General features: G+C 38.9%; 1 protein-coding gene across 3 annotated transcripts in view; it reads left to right on the forward strand.

The window, feature by feature from the left end:
- The first annotated feature begins 1446 nt into the window (after positions 1-1446).
- The window catches only part of PTN (pleiotrophin), a 100319-nt gene continuing 83826 nt past the window's right edge, over positions 1447-17939 (forward strand). For 2 of the 3 annotated variants that reach the window (XM_088141160.1, XM_088141161.1), the window contains exon 1: positions 1447-1894. The gene's annotated coding sequence lies outside the window, so the exon portion shown is untranslated. The remainder of the gene's footprint in view (positions 1895-17939) is intronic. The other variant, XM_088141162.1, reaches the window with a different exon arrangement.

Raw genomic sequence — 17939 nt, forward strand, 5'->3', positions numbered from 1 at the left:
TCCATTCTTCTCTATGTGGTGTCCTCCAGATATGTTCAGCTTCCATAATTTTCAGCCAGTATGACCAGTAGAAAGAGGCAATATAAGGTGCACTGTGCCTATGGAAAGTCATATTAGATGGGACTTTTGGTATTAATCGTTTTAAAAAAGAAAGAAGCCTTACTTAATCTAGGGAGAGAGAATGGAATAAGTCCTGTCAAGGTGATTAAAAGCATTACTGAAAACATGCAGAGACCCAGCAGAAATCGGTGTCCTAGTTCTACGCTTCATGTTGCTTTCTCTACCACCCCCCTCCAAGAGGTGTTTATTTATTAAAGCTCTTCTTCTGTAAATGTAAAAAAATTAAAATTATGTCACAGGTCAAGAATGTTAACCCTACAAGCAGATGATAAATTCTATACCTTGGTAGGTAGCAGATGTGGAAATCAAGGGGGAGGGTAATATAGAAAGAAGAACAAAAAGGGTATTAATCTTTGCTTTTTTTTTTTTTTAGCAAACAATGCAGAACTGACTAGGTCTGTGCCAAAATCTGTCTTTAGAGTAACCACCATTTTCTCTTCTTCTGTTTTTCTCTGTTCTTCTATTTTTCTCAAAGTACCTGATCATTTCTTTCAAACTTCTGTTTTCAAGTTTCTTCATTTTTGGAGTTGCCAGAAGTGCTCCTGGTTTTGATTACACGTGTCTGTTACCATCACTCTGAAATTGTCTGATTTCCCACACTTCCCAGTCTGGGGTGGGGTGGGGTATCATGGGAGCAGTTTCCTCCTGGTGTCTCCCTTTGGGATTTAATGGAAGCTTGGAAAGCTGCAAACTCTTGGGGAGATGATTATAGAAAGAAAGAGAGGACATTCATGCACATCCTTTGCAACCCTTGGAATTAAAGAGGTACAAGAATACCACATTCCACAATGACAATCTTTCCAAAATTCTCTTGCCTTTGAAATGCTATTTCACCAAAGATAATTTATTTGAGCAGTAGACCAAACTGACTTTTTTTGTTAACTCGGGGGGGGGGGGAGGAACAATTTGAGTTTTTTAGCTGACTTTGGGGGAGTTCACCTTTCCCTAGTTTGTTAGTACTATGCACTTGTCAGCTTCATGTCGAAACCAATTGTCCAACTACAGAGTCCACTCCTGCGATCTTTTTGTGAATGGATTCCTCCAATCGCTGTTACACTGGTCACATGAGTTGACCGCTTGCTTAGGCACAATATCACACACACAATCTTAACTAGCTGTTTAAAGAAGGTGGTGTAAGCTCCCCGCCTCATCTCCTGAGCATGGGGCTGAGATTCCCTGGTGGAGAAAAGCTGAGAAACTGATTGGATGCTGCTTACAGCCTCTGAAGTTTTTAAACCCTGAGGTGTTAACTCTTACATTTCCCTGCCTTAAACTCTGTGAAAACCAAACCAAACCAAACAAAGATGATATTCCTGACTAGGAAAGTTTTTGCCATTTCTCTCTTCCTGTTTTTTGTCAGATTGTGGTGGGAGAATCTAACCCTTGAGTGACCTGCTTTTAATGAGCTTCTCAATCAGTGCCCAGGAGTGAATTGTGCTTTCCCCTCCCTTTCTTTCCTCCCTCCCTCCCTCCCTCTCTCACACACACACCACTTGCTCATTCACAGCCTGCTTTATCCATAGTCAAAGGAAGGATCAGTTTCCCTGCCTTGAGTAGCCCAGCCGTGGTGAGGACATTCAAAGAGAAGAAAGTGAACTGCGAGGAAGTGGGACGGTCGGAAACGCAGGGAGTGCAGAGGAGTCTATAGTTTTCAGAGGGGGGGGGGAACCCAACGACCCCTTGCTTTTGCAGAGCAAAGGTGAAGCAAGCTCCGACAACTCATCCCTGGGATCTGAAGACGGTTTAACGGAGGCAGGAGATTTTGCAACTCAAAGTAAGTTAGTTTTTTGGCTTAGCTTGTTTCTGACTGTAATTTGGTAAGCCAGCCACCCACACATAATTTCACATAAAATTGCAGCTTGGAGGAAAGGCACTGAGTAAAAGGTAGTTAAGTACTCCTAAGGTAGCATCTCAGTTCATCTGTTTCCATGGCTGGAGAAAGTTGATGAAGCAGAGAAGACCTGAGTGACTTCAGAATATGTATTTTTGTGGGGAGCAGGGATGACATTTCTTCCTGTTGTGAGGTGGGAGTTGGTACCCCCTCCCCTTTATAGTTTCAAAGTTCTGAGTATCAAATAATATGAGCAGCATTCATCAACCGTGGAGGGGTCTTCCTGGTGATCCCTTCTTCCTATTGTGATTACTGAGGGAATCATAAGGAGTAAAATGCATGGATATCACTGTTTCTCTCCTTTTTCATTAAAAGGTTCAAGAGACAATTTAAAAGTAGAAAGAGGGCCCAAATCCCCTCAGGATTGCCTGTTGAGCCCCACTTGAGAGGAGGGAGTTGGTGGACATGTGGAAGAGCCTGATTCTAGCCATTCCATCTCTGAAGAGCGTGTGCCCTTGTGTCAGCACTAAACAGAGGGCAAAGCTTTGCATACTTTTTTCCAAGTACCAGCTAGTGTTAGTCACTTTTGCTTCTGCTTCAGTGGATGTGTTGACATTTAGAAGATGACAAGGACAAGGCTGCAGATTACTAGAGCCAAAATGAGTTTTTCTAGCATGAAAAGTCTGCAAATGCACATTGTTCTGCTTCTTTGACTCTACTTTTGTGAATTTAATTAAATCTGTATTTTTTTTTTTACAAGAAAATTTATATGGTGTCATCCTTTTGCTGGTGTGATGGTGACCAACTATTTAATGTAACAGAAAATTGTGCTTTTTAAACATTTTTTTAAACAAACAGGCCAAGCTTCCTTGAAAGGGCTTAAGGTAGCCTGTGCAACGGTTATATTGTGCTTAGATAGATGTTCTTCTCCCACAATTTTGCTTTAATTTATTTTTTAACAGCTGTGACATTGTTTTAATTGTTGATTGCATGCTGCCCATAGTCATGTTCAGTGAGATGGATGGCCATATAAATTTGTTAAATAAATAAAATACATTTATATATATTAGCGATTTCTCTATGGAACTCCAAGTGGTATATAGGAATGATGGCAGACCATACAGAGTTTCATACTTAGTTAGTTTCAATATGGTTGCTGCATCATGTGCCTTCAAACAATATCCTGGGATTTGGTGACATAGAAAAACCTATAAAGTTCCATCTTTAATTGTTAACAAGGGAGTAGGAAACAATGTGTCACTATACCTCCTGCCATCCCTTTCTACCTGCTTTAGGAAATGGAACTTTAATTTTGCTCCATAAGTTCTATACAGAATAGGATGAGAAGAGGGACTGGGGAAGGGAAGTGTAACACGCCTCTCAGCCTCCATTTCTTCACTGTATTAAAGGCAAAGTTTAGTTCCTTGGGTTCCAATTTGTCAGTTCTGACCTGTGTGATAGAACTATCCCATGTTATCCTTGTCAGGAAAGTTGATCTAAGAAATGGTGATTAATGAAGGCTGGGCAGTTGGCTGAATTTTTAAAAGTAAAACTCAAGCATCCAAACTAAATACAGCATGCAATTTATAGTTCCACTCCCATAATTTCTAGCCCACCTGGAGGTCATTCTATTGGAAAAAGGTGTAGAACATTATGGAGGCTGTTCCGGAGCTTGATGGGGGTTAAAAAAATCAAGCAGCCTCCATAACAACTTTATATGATTAAATATTAAGTAAATTTATAGTTTTAACACATCTCTCTGAAGAACATCTAACTGCATTCTTGTTCTGATTCAATTGCGGATTGAGGATTCAACAACAGGTCAACCTGGGCTGGAGATCCAGCTGTCCTAGCTGCAAATTTCAGATCAGTTTGGAATCTGTTTAAAGTTGTATTCGTGGGACAGTTTGTTTACCATTCTTCATTCCTGGCCTACAACACCTTTAGAATTATACAGCTAAATCCCTTGCTTCCCGCCTGCCCGCCTTCCTGCCTGTCTGCCTTCCTTCCTGCCTTCCTTCCTGTTCAGTGAGCAGCAAATCCATGAAGAAGACATAAATTAAAAATCTGAACTGGTTTTCAATCAAAATTAGAGTTTAATCATTTGCTATATGTATGGCATTGCTATGTCTTCATTATTTTACTTAAAGATGCGCCTGCATGTATCTGCCTTTAATATCCGTTCACAAGGCATGGCCCCCTGGAAGTATGGCTGAAGGCACATCAGAGCAAGGCTGGTGAAACACTGTGAACAGAGCCAGGGGGCATGTCCCCACTTTCTCTTCCACACTCAAGCTTATCTTTCCTATTTGAGCTCACTTGATAAACAATAAAATAATATGTGACAAAATGTTATCTTCTCATTTGTGTGCTCCTACAAGTCTCATTGGATTAAGTCCTAAAATCCAGAAATTTTATGCCTCTATTTGCTTTTAATTAAATTTTAATCAAAGATCCAGGGAATAAACATGAATTGTCAGCTGGCCAGAGATTTAAAGTTTATAATTATGAAGGATGTAAATCACTGTTTCATTTGGAGAGAAAACACTGCAATGTGATCATGTACTCTTTCTCCTGTGCTATTATAGCCTCAAATAGACATTTGGTTTTCTCCCCTTTCATCACAAACAGAAATATTTTTAATAATAAATACAGAACCATCATTTGGCATGGTGTTTTACAAAGCAATGAAAGTTTTAAAAAGTTTATGTGCCAAAAACTCATCTTTTTTATTTAGATTGAGGGAGGAAAATAGCACATGTACACAAGGAAGACCATTGGAATTGGGGATGAGGCCAGAATAATCACTTAGAGATCCTTAGGCTTTGTTTCAATTAAGAATATGAGATAAAAGATTGCATGAATAACTATGGTCTAAGAAGTGGTTTTTGGGGTGGGATATAAAAAAAAAAATGCAAGTCATCACAATGGAAATGTTTCTGGATTTATTTCATTCCTAGCAAATCATAATGTTCTGAGTGGTAGGAAGACCAAAATCTGGATAGCATTTACCCTTCGCCCAAGACATATCTGACTTACTTTTGAAAATGAATGAAATGGTTGGGACATTTGGGATTTTTCTTTCTTTTTCACAAAAATGTCCTCTATCCTCAAATCAGAACTTATTATTTAGACAGGGTGGAAATCAGAAAGATTATGGAGGACTGAGACTCTTTGTAGAGGCTGTTCCTCATTTGCAGCACAGAAGATCAACCTTAAGATCATGCATCCTCACCCTCCAGCCCCCCAAATGATCAACGCACACACATACACACATTGTTTATTTAAAATCTGAACATTCATCTGCTAGAGTAGAATTCTTCCTTTCCAAGTGAGCAATAAAAAACTCTCTGCCTAGATTTACACATGTATTTTACAGAAGGAAATCCACATCAGTATTCCTAGGAATATGTATGTATTGTGTCTTTCCCTCCCAAACATAGGTATTTAGTGTATATTTCTATAGTTCAAATGTCTGGTAGAAAATGCCTTTTGTTCCTACTTCCATTTGTGGCTGTGTCTACACACAATTTTCTTCCTTTGCCAGTCATAGAAGGAGTGAAGGGGAGGCAGTGAATCTCACCCAGGGGATTACTTCTGAAGGCTAATAGGATAATGGATCAAGTTCCATGATCTCAGCTAAGTGTGGATTTGATGAAACAGCAGAACACTCCATTTAGCTATTGGATAATAACATCACTTTGAAATTATGACAGATCAATATGGATAAATATTACAAAAGTTTAAGGAAGCAGGGTGAAATGGAAAGGGACATACTGAGTTCCTGTCTGGATTATTTTGTGGACAGAGCAGAGATACAAGGACAAAAGAAGGCCAACCATTTGTGCTTCAAAGGCAGAGTCCAGAAACAATGGTAGAATTAAGAAGTACCCCAATCACCATGACAAGAGATTAAGATCAAATTCTGCCATCTGCTAAGAATGTTAACCTTGAAATATCCTTTACTTGATCTGAGTAGAATTCTTTTTTCCTTCCTTCTTTAAACTGGAATGATTTAATATCTAAGTGATTGCTTATGAATCATTTGCTTCATAACATTTTTTTTTAATTTAAAATTTAAGGGGATTTTTGTGTAAGGAGGTAAGAATACAGTAAGGAAGAAGTACATTTTTTTTATATATTCACAGAAAACAACCTTTGTTTTTATAATGTTAAGGGGTTTCCTGAACCTCAACAAATATTATTTCTGATACTTAGCAAACCATAAGTTATTTATGTTGAATATATGAATTAAAAACTTTCCCATGCATTAACAATCATCATCCTTGCCAACAGTGCTAAAAGATACAGAATCATGATAGATGGTGCTGAATTTCTCATGAATGTACAGATTTAGTCTTTGTTATCCACAGTATTTCATACTTTCTGGGTAGTATTTCCTGAGCCTTGGTTCAAAAAAAAAAAAATCAAAATTCATTTTGGTTTGTGTTGAGTGAACAAATGTAAATATGTCACAAGAATACCAGACATATGGAATCTGCTGGGAGCTTAAGGCAGATGATCTCTCAAAGCTGTTTGATTTCATGAAGTTATTTGAGTTATGAGAGATGAGTTTGACTAATGAAATTGTAATCGAATTGGGACTGGACTGTAAACTGTCACTGCAAATATCATAGCTCTTCGCAAAGATTTGACCTGTGTATACAGAGCATGTTGGGGAGGAGCCAGGATTTGCACTGAAAGCCCTCGAGTGTACAATTTCAGAATATAGGAGGCTATCACTATCCCATGACTGAATGCTCCACAAGATCAAATTTCTTCACTAATGGGAATGACAGGTACACTATAAATTAGCATTATTCATGATATACTTTTCTGTTTTTGTTAAAGAGATAGCTGAGACCTCTTTTCTATTTTAAGTGATTTGATACATATGAGGCTACATTATTTGTCATGATCATCATTTTTAATAATTTTAGACATTCTGATGCTCTACAGATTTGCACTTTAAAGTTTAAACAAATTTTAAGAAAAAAAAAAAAAGGAACATTCCTTTCCAGCAATGTCACATTCTTGCTCATGTTATCTATAAGGTTGAATTGAGCTCAGCAACTGGTGTTTTCATGAACACAACAATGCCATTTTTCTTGGCAACATATGAAGCAGTTTACTACCGCTTACTCTGAAATGTTGTTTTGATTTTCCAGTCTAGCTGACAGCCCTCCTGTTTCCTGGTGTTCTCCCATACAAGTCTTAACCACCTCTGACTCTGCTTAGCTTCTTTTGAGATTAGCCAAGGTCAGTTAGTTGTTGTTTTATTTATAGCAGGTGATTATTCCAGGGCAGAATATAACGTAGTTTGTGAGTACTATATGTCATTAGTTAATGTAACAAAAGGCCCTGTGCAATGGTTCTCTGCAAAACTGTATAATGAAATTGTGAAGATAATGTCACCAAATCTCCACATTTGTCCTCCAAGGAGAGAAGGAGAAGAGAACTCCTGTAATTTCTTGTATAGTGGCAACAGCCTTCAGCCTAGCATATACTCTGTTTCATTGCAAGTGGTTGTAGTAAGAACTGCTTGGCATCCCAGCCATCATTTTGCTTTCTTCATAATGTCTGAATATCAGCCCCATTCTGAAGCTTTTGTGTGTGTCTGAGTGTGTGTGTGTTTGTGTGTGTGTGTGTGTGTGTGAGAGAGAGAGAGAGAGAGGGAGAGAAATGATAGCACGTACACAAAAAAGTTGAATATGGTAAGAACAGTTCTACAAAGTGGCCTTTTTCTAGAGGGCAGTGAAAGAAAAACACTTCAAAATGTTTTCCCAGAAAAATGTATTCTAAGAAATGTATGCTCAGCTGTCAAAATAAGTTTCTTGGATAAGATTCACTTTAAGCCTCTTTCTTACCTTTCAAGAAAAGTATACAGCAGTCAGTGTGTAGCTGAATATGAAACCAGGTCAGATAATTCCTCGTGGGACTCCCTTGCCTTGCTTTGCTTGACCCAGATCTTTTGTGTAATTGCCTTTGATCTTACCACCCTTGCTCACAGGGAACAGAGAATTTAAAAGCATCTTCACAGTCATTCACCTTTCTGGTTTTCTCCTAGCCACTCTCCTATTTAAGCATGGGATATTTTCCCTATTTTATCACTCAAACTTCCTTTTCTGTGGGTGAATGTTCATGGTACTTTTAAGATCTTTTATAGATTTTTCATTTTACTTTTGGAGGTTCATTACTAGACCACATATTTATTCAATGTTTCCATATACTCCCCTTCCATTAACATGTTCAGGGCTCTTCAGGTACACTACACAGAAAAGTCCCCAATTACAGGTAGTCCTCGACTTATGACCACAATTGGGACCGGAACTTCTATTGCTAAGTGATGTGGTTGTTAAGAGAGTCATGCCCAATTTTATGACTTTTTTTGCCACAGTCATTAAGTGAATCACATGGTTGTCAAGTGAATCCTGCTTTCACCATTGACTTTGCTTGTTGGAAGCCCACTGAGAAGGTCGCAAATGGTGATCATATGATCCTGGGATGCTGCAACTGTCGTAAATACATGCTGGTTGCCAAGTGCCTGAATTTTGAGCAAGTGACCGCGGGGATGCTGTGACGGTTGTAAGTGTAAGGACCGGTCATAAGTCACTTTTTTCAGTGTTGTTGTAACTTCAAATGATCATTAAATGAATGGTTGTAAGTCAAGGACTATCTGTAAATATAAGCGCATGAGATAAATGGATAACAACTTAAAATACATTTTAAAAAGCAGTTGAAGAGCACTATTAACTAATTTGATAGTAAGTTCTCATTGATTGTCCTTACACCCTAGACAATGCATATTCATCAGACCTACTGAGGCAGTGTTTCTCAACCTCAGCAACTTTTAAATGTGTGTACTCCAACTCCCAGTATTCCCCAGCCAGCATGGGGATTTCTGGGAGTTGGAGTCCACATGTCTTAAAGTTGCTGAGGTTGAGAAACAATGTACTGAGGATTCATGGTGCAATCATATGTATTGGGATTGGGCAGTGCTTTACATTCAAAGGCCAAGGGTACTTCAAAGCCTGCGAGGGTATGCAAGAAATACCTGTCTGCAACTCCTTAAACCAAATTTTTTTTTTTCCCCCCTGGGATCCCATGGTTGTCCTCTGTTGCAGAAAGGTGTTGTCAGCTGCAATTCTCCCATGGCTCTGAAGTACCTTTTTGGTTTGGAATATAGATGCTTCACATGCCTACAACACATGTCTGTTGAGAGAGAAAGTCTGCTGAGTCCAGTGAGGGTTACTTTCCCATCAGTATGTACCAAATCCAACCCTAGGCAATTGAATCTGGAATAAGACTGAGGGTTTTTGACATGACATTTTTTCAACTCCCCTGTCCCATCTAGTCTGAAGCACACTGCTGATATCTCCCCTCCTGTTGATCTTGGAAAGCTGAAAGCCTGCAGAGAACCCAGAGACCTAATTGCTGCTCCCTCGAGTGACCCATGGGAGCCTGCAAAATATGTCATTCAGTCTATTATCGGCCCAATAAAAATATCTTTCACTTCTGTTACAAAGAAAATGAAATAGGTAGTCCTCGTTTAGCAACCACAATTGGGACCGGCAAATTGGTTGTTAAGTGAAGCGGTCACTAAGTGAAACCACAACTGTGCTTATGATCTTACTTCAGCTTTCCTTTGCTTTACAGACCTGCAAAGGTTGTAAATGCAAGGATTGGTCACAAAGTTACTTTTTATCACTGTTGTAACTGAACGGTCGCTAAATGAGATAGTTGCTAAACAAGGACTACTTGTAAATCCCTAGCCTCACTTTTCTTCATATTTTCAGCACATGTAGTCTCATTGGCTGTGAAAAAGAAAAGGAAAAAAAAGCTGGGTGTTGGTAATTGGGTGAAGCCGCTTTACTATCGTTCCTCCTGTATTAAGAATCCCATTGGGAGTTCTAAAAGTAGAATGATATCATATCATCAATTTGCAACCAACTGCTTTCCCAATACCCTAATCAATGAACAGGCTGAAGTGGTTCTAAATAAATAAATAAAATATAGGTTTTAGGTTGCAGGACCTAGAACTCACTGTAATAGCTGTTTCACACTGACATACTTCTGTAATAACTAAAATCTCATTACTGGACCTCACGCAAATAGGGAAAAAAAGAAACAGAACTATTCAAATAACCGGATGTTTTGAATGCCTGTTTCTCCCTTGACCAAGAGAAGGGGAAATGGACAGAATTCTTGTCACTTTCACCCGTATAATTCAGCTTTCCCTTTAAAAGATCTGGCAAAATGGCTGGAACTCAGGAACTGGGGGTGGGGTGGGGGGGTGGGGTTGGGACAAATGCTCCATCCAGTGGGGAAATAGATTGACCACACACTCTGCAGAACTTCACTGTTGCAGTGTTGCTTGCTCTGCAGCTGAGACAGAACTCAGTCAGCTCATTTGCTGAACTCACCAATATTAGAGAATCACACAGATCCAAAACCTCTTTTGAATTGGCACAAAATCATTGTGTGCCCAGAGGAAGCGAGAGGATACTTTTCACTCAATAGTACTTACCACCAATAAAACCTAGGGCATACTATAAATGGATTTGGGGATGGGAAGCTACTTTTAAAACTGGTTTCATTGGAGCACCACTTGATACTGGTGGGTGAGGGTGGTATCCTTTGGTTTTGTAGATATGACAGCTCTAGGCATGAGTTCAATTTAACAACTCCCCCTCCACTTTCCAAACAAGGACAGACAGTTATAACCTTTAATATTTGGCTGAATTAGGGATGGAGAAGAACTTTACCATGGATTTCTACTAGGGTGGATTTGCAAATTTCATTAAAAAGGGGCCTGTCTTGGCACTGAATAGACTGCAACTATTCATTTTGTCAAAATAGTGCACAAAATCTCATTTATTTGGTCAGATCCATTTGTAAAGGAATGGGAAGGAAGGGTGGCTATGTTTTGGGGGAAAAATTATTCATCTCCTGTATGACACAATGTTTGTTCTACCTTCCCCCAACCCTACAATAAATAGTCAATTTATCCAGGTTCTTCCACCATGTGTTAGTGGGAAATTGCAAGGAAAATAGAAATAAATATATTTTAAAATATATTTAAAAAAAGGAATTAACTATCCTACAAATACATATAGTAAAATGGAAATTTATACTGATCGGTGAATCCCTAATTTGAACCAGAGCATAAAGAAAAAAATGCCAGTGTCATTGCCTCTGACCACAGCTAAAAATAGATTTCCATTACTGCATCCAATTGAAATGTTAAAAATGCACAGAAAATGGAATCATTTTAAACACATTTGTTTCTCAAACTTTGTCCTTCTGTACACATTTAATCTAACAAAATTGTGCAATTGTGCAATTGTTAAAACATTACAACATTCAGATAAGTGTAAAATGAGGTTATTAAGGGAAAATATTTCAGGGAAACACTGTATGGTGGATTCACTTGCGTCCAATCTGGATTGTGCCTGGATTGGCTACATACAGGAGGAAGAGCTGCCATTTTTAATTTGCTGCAAGCTGGCAAAATTACAGCTGTGATTGTGGCATCTGCTGTAGTGGCTTTGAGTTATTCTTTGTCAGGCCAAACAAACAAGAATGAGAATTCTCTGGAACTGTGTATGCTGGTCATGCAGACCATGTCATTACTGTCCTCTGTTGTGATGTTTCTTTCTATCTGGCATTGGCAAATATTTCAACTGCCTTTGCTACTTGTTGCAATCAACATTTTTATCTGCAAGGGTACTTCTGCAAAATGAATAAATATGTACAAATACTTCTTGGATGGTTTTTATTTTGCAGCTTTAGGTTGTTCTGCCTTGGTGTTTACATCAACAGTTTTCAAGCTTTGCACTACTATGACTCCCCTAAAATGATGAATGAACTTGTGTGACACCCTATCCCTGATTAGACTAATTATTTCATTGGGGGTTAGGGCTAGGTAAGAAATTAATGTACTCCTTTGAATGATTAAATTTCAATCAATATTCTTGTAGGGAGGTTCCAAAATTTGTGCCACCAGCTTGCACAAGTAAAGCTCTGAGCAGTTTTTTTGAAAGTTGTGACTCCCTCCTCAAACTCTGGGCAGTCCTGATCCAATTTGAGAATCCCTTACTTACACAGTACACTTAACCTGGTAATGGAATTAATCCATTTTCTGGATCTGCATAATATATTTCATCCATAAACTAGTCTCGGTCTATCTTAAATGCTAAGCCACAAAAAATTAACCCAATTTGGAATTAATCAAACTCAACATGTGATATAAAGGCAGCTGATAGGTTTGTAACCATTATGTATGGTATGTGAGTGGAATCAGCAAGTAATTTTTTTTTAAAAGTATGTTGCTTATGTACACACAAACAGCACACCTGGCTATAGACTCTGTATTCATGCTGGAATCCAGTTGCAGAGATTGGATGTATGGATGTGTCCAAGCCCATGAAACTTCTGTGACGTGAAGTTCCAATGTGTATTTGCTTTGTAATAATGAGACAGGTGCTATTGTATGCTAAAAGACTTTCTGGGACCCATCAGTGTATATTAAAATTTAGGGATTTAATTCTATGGCCCTAAAGACTGCAGTGCCACTGATCACATTCTTGAGGGAAAAGGGAAAAAAGTGGGTTAAGGCAATATGAGGGCATTATCATTTTCTAAATTATAAGGCCCTTAGAATGTCCTAAGAACATGGGGATTAAAAAAAATGCAATTCAGTCTTATTTAATAGGCTACCTTTTTAACTGGAACCAACATAATGGTATGACACCTGTTCTGTAACTTGGAATCATAGAATGAAGGATTGAACAGGACCTTGGCAATTATCTAAACCTTTCCCCTGCCTAGTGCAGGTATCTACTTCTAAAGCATCTCCAACTGATAGTTATCCAACTTCCTTTAAGCACCTTCAGAGAAGGAGAGTCCACACTTCCTAAGACAGTGATGTTCCACTGTTGAAGAATTGTTCTTCTGATGCCGTCTTTCCTTTGTTAGGAAAGGATGGTATATTTTGAAATATGAAAGACAAGCCCTTGTATGAAACCTTTCCCTCCAGAAACATGATGGTAGGGGTGAGCAAGTATCCCATCTGCTCAGTTCATAGTATTTTTTTTTTCAGTCTCTCAGTCTTCAGAAAACTCATCATGTTTCCAAGTGTTCCCCTAGAATACTTGGGAAGAGGCTTTCCAGCAAGTCTTTTCCAGTATAGAAATAGAGCTGATGAGGGATGACTGATGATAGGAGAACTCTGGACATTACTGAGCATAATTTAATGAAATTAGGTAGGAGCCATTGAAAATAATTTCTATACTTCTCAGTAGAGAAGGAACATGTTTCTTCTTTTTGCAGGGATAAGTTTGCTTGGGAAGGGCAAAACCAAAGAAGAGACAAGTACATTACAATGCAGATTAGATCATTATTTTTGTTTTTTGCTTATCCTGTAATGAAGCTGTAATTTTTCAAATCATCTGTGCAGCACATTTATGAGGGAAAGAGCCATAGCTCAGTGAGTAAATGCTTTGCATACTAAAAGCCCCAAGTTCAATCCATCATCTTTCCACAAAGAGATAGAGAAATAGCTGCCTGAATTCTGGAAAGTTGCTCCAAGCAATGGACCAATAGACTGATTCAGTATTTCGATATTTCCTATTAACTGTGCCCACATCAATGCATACAAATCATGAATGGGAAAGGATCTCCTTCTGAAAAGTGTTTTAAACAAATAGGTCCCAGTGACCATATTTCTCATTTTCTCTAATTACACACACACACACACAAACACACACACATTCAGGATTTTCCTTTTTTTCTTAATGAAAGTTTCAGAATATTTCTTGTCCCCCACTGTATTTTCCCTATGGTTTTCCTCTCTCTGGATGACCATATTGCAGATAGGGATGCTAAGAAGACAAGTTCTTTGAGCCACACTATTTCAGGTATAGAGCTAGATGGTGTAACCCTACTTGAATGCTGAGAGTCAGGGAGATGACCTTGAAGGAAATAGGCAAGAACCATTGGATAAGCAAAGAGGGCTAAAATATTTCTTAAGTCCTGGGAAACAAGACAGTATTTGGAAGAGACTCAGGCAAGCTCCTCCTTGTAAGATTCTGTTATTTTAGCCTATCTCAATAAACTATAGTTCTAGTTTTCCTGTGGAATCTGTTTCCTGATCTGGTCTACCCTGAAGCACTGAAGCATGTGGTATAGAGTTATCCTCATGTATCTTAGGCTTCACCCAAACCTTGTATCTAATAATTATTTTAATTATGCAGTACCTGTGTGCATACATCCATCCATCCTCTGTACCAATCTGGCTGTTTAGCATCAGACAGAAAAGTCTCTATTTTGAGGTGAGGAGTTTATGTACAGTAAACATGGCTTTTGATGGAAAGCAGGTCAGTGGCTTTTTAAAATTGATTATGAGAACATTTTATTCTATTAAGCTCAGAGGAGTTCTGTCAGCAGTTGAAGAGAAATATGCTATTGCTGATCTTTTGAAAACAAGAACAAAAATGACTGGCAATTTGTAAAGAAATACACAAGTGTTTAAAATTGTGCTAGTTTGGAGTCACCTTCCTCCTTGTGTTTTTTCAACTTTTTACATGTTGGGTTCAAAGTACAAATTTTGTAGTCCTTAAAAAACAAAACAAAACAAAAAAACCTACAGAGAGCTGAAATCCTGCTTCCCTCCTGGAAATTTTCTTTTTTGCCTACAAAACCTTTCTGGCTACAATCTCAGTAAAAAGGCCATACAAAGCACTGAAGGGCACCTGGTGAGCATGAATCTTCATCCAGTCAAATTCTCTATTCACTAAACTCTATTCATATTGTGTTTTAAACTTTACCATCTATGCATTAGGCCTCACAACCTGCCCTCATTTGTTGTTATGCCGTCAGGAGATGGGGAAAACCATGATGCATTTATCTACTCTAGCATTAAAAACCCTTGCATTTACTACTGGAAAGCCTCTGAGGTGTCCTGATTCCCTCCCTGTGGCCTGGGTTACCTGACTGAGTTGTTTGTTTTGGATAGCTGTGTTCCCAGAGGTCACAACCATATTCTTACTTGGTGTCGGAGCGCTCTCATTTTCATTAACAGCTTGGCTGGGTGCATCTGAGTCTGCAGTGGGAATCACACCAAGGTGAACAAAGCAAAGCAGCAACAGAACAACAACAAAACCATGCTTTGGACTCCTACCTCTGGACCAATAAGTGTGCATTAATCATTGTTCATGGGTTTTTAAACATTTGTAGTTCCTGTTTGGTCCTTCCCTGTCTCTTTCCTTCCTTTGTTTCTAATGGCAGCTAGTGGGAAACAGAGAGAGAGCATTCTCTTTACCTAGAAAAAGAGGAAGAAGTTGAATTTAGAAAATAGCTCTAATCTTATTCACATATTTCTGTTGAATTTTCTTTTTTAACGTTCTCCAGAGACTGAAGTGCAGACATCCTTCTCTGCATACTCCTTCTCTCTGATTGTAGGAAGGGTGGGCGGGGAACATAATAGTTGTTGGGAGAAGCCATTGATATAGAGGAGAGAGCCTAAATACTCTCTTCTGTAGCACTTAACTTTCCCAGTTGTCTGTTACTGTTCCCCAAGGGAAGACTTCAGAATTGTTGGCATAATTCCTCGCAGAATTGATAGACCTGTTTACGGGAATCACAATCGTATGTGGGCTAGCCACCCCCAATACTACAACATACCACCCAGTTGGTTCAGCTGGTTCCATACATGTACTGATATAGCGATGTCATGCTATATACATGCTGTTCCACATGAAGGAGAACCTGGCTGAACCTGTTCCCTCTCTGACTGCCATTTTTTTTTTTTTTACATCTTAGCATATTGTGTCAGGGAAGAGTAATATTACTGATCATCAAACAATTGGATGTCCAATCACTATGGAGCTTTCCTAGAGTATTAGATTTTAAAAATTTATTTTAATCAATAAATTATACATGGTAGATCAGACCAGGATGCTGGCTCCACTGGAAGATTAGAGCTATATTTGAAATCCTATATCCATAGGCTATGGTAACAGAATCTTGCAAGAATGATTGTGCTGTATCCCCCACCCCACACACATTCTTATACTCCTGGGAATCAGGAACTCTCTTCCAAATTATCTTGTTTCCCAGGAATTAAGGAATGTTTTAGCCCTCTTTGCTTAGATAACAGTTCTTGTCTATTTCCTTCACGGTCATCTTCCTGACTCTCTGTACCAATTCTGATGGAGTGCAGGACAGTAATGGCCACAATTTCTCTTTAACATTCTAAACCAGGGTTTCTCAACCTTGGCAACTTTAAGATGCGTAGACTTCAACTCCAAGAATTCCCCAGCCAAGTTGAGAAACTGTTCTACATAATAGTTTTTGGAGTTGCGTGGTAAGTGGAATATTTGATGGCCAGCATGGTGCCACAAAACTGGGCTCAGCCCAATTAGTTACTGATATTATTTTGTATAGCATGGGAGGAATGTGATTCATTCCAGTGATATCTGGTATGGCTAGAAGTCTGAGATCATATTGGAGGCCTCTGTACCATGGCTATTTCTCATTTCCCAGATTGGTCAAAAATAACATGGAAAAGAGCCAGACCACAGGGCTATGGAGTCTTAAACATTTGTAGTTTCATGATGCTAAAAGTTATATTGGTTATTTGAGTTATATTGGAGATGCCAGGAGTTAAACTTGATGGCAAGGCATGTGCTCTGCAATTGAACCATTGTTTATACATATTGGCTCAGTTTCCTTGTTATAAACTGGTCATAGAACTCAAGGTATTCTGGTAGTAGCCTGACTATTGGGAGTATATTGGGAGGATTAGTCAAATGAGTTATGTGCATGGAAACCATTGGCTTTAGAGAGTTAGTATGACTCTCTCATGATCTTTGTTGTAACCAGGGGTAGCTTTTTCTAGTCATGGAAAAAGAAAATGAGGGTACTGTTGGTATTTCCAAAATGAACACCACAGGTATGATTTGGAGCAGAAGTGGAAACACACATAGGCCTTGTGTAAACACCTTAAAATATATGCATATTTGGGGGGCGGGATTGTGCAGCAATAGGAGCAACAATTTGCTCTTCTCTGCATAGGCCTAATATATTTTGTAATGGGGTACATGCATGCAAGCACACATTTGCGCCCGCGTGCACACACACACACACACACACACACACAGAGTATGCAATAGATTGAGCCCTGATGGTTCCCATGAGAGGTCTCCAAACCTTCCTCCCACAACCCTTCTGGACCTTCCCTCAGCAAATCTAGGGGAGAACAATGTCACTGAAGTATCTCATTACTTATTTACACTGGTTTACTATTTCTTACTCTTTTTCTATGCTTTGCATAACATTCCTTAGTCCCAAAAGGAATTTTGTGATGTGTGTGCATGTGTGTGTCTCTCTCTATATCTGTCTGTCGGTCTGTCATCTCTCTTTCTCTCTCTCTCTCTCTCTCATCATCTATCTAGCGTTTACAGGACAGTAAGGAATTGTGGGATGGTGTGTGTGTATGTGTGTGTTTAATATACTTTAATAAGGAGTGTTTACAGGACAGTATCCGATGGTTCTATACTTTCTCATGTGTCTCATCTTCAGGTTAAGCTTTTGTTCTTCCTGCTCTGCAAAAACAACTGTAGCAAAGAGAGAATTTTGTTTCTGGGCAGTCTCTTCATCCTCTGATTGCATCCTGCACAGTCTGGTAGTATGGCAGGCCCACCAATTCTCTCCTGAGACTTCCTATTTTTGATGTCCTTAAAGAATTCCTTATGGCTTGTCAGCCTTCATTTACCTCTTGAGTCTTCACATTTGCTCCTAGGTCTCTTTTAAATCTCCGATTTACATTCTGCCTGCCAAAGTTGCTCCTTTCCATTAACATCACTTGAGCTGGATATCCAATTTCATTTTATAAGGGGACCTTTTCTGCCTGCATGAGTTCTGATACTTATTCATACCAAGGATTTGATTCCAACAGCCTTTCTGGTTATGAGGTATGTGCAGATTT

This window comes from Python bivittatus, unplaced genomic scaffold (assembly GCF_059951505.1).
Source record: "Python bivittatus isolate LINGU-HERP-01145 unplaced genomic scaffold, Pbiv_v1 ctg000330_np1212, whole genome shotgun sequence".
NCBI lineage: Eukaryota > Metazoa > Chordata > Lepidosauria > Squamata > Pythonidae > Python > Python bivittatus.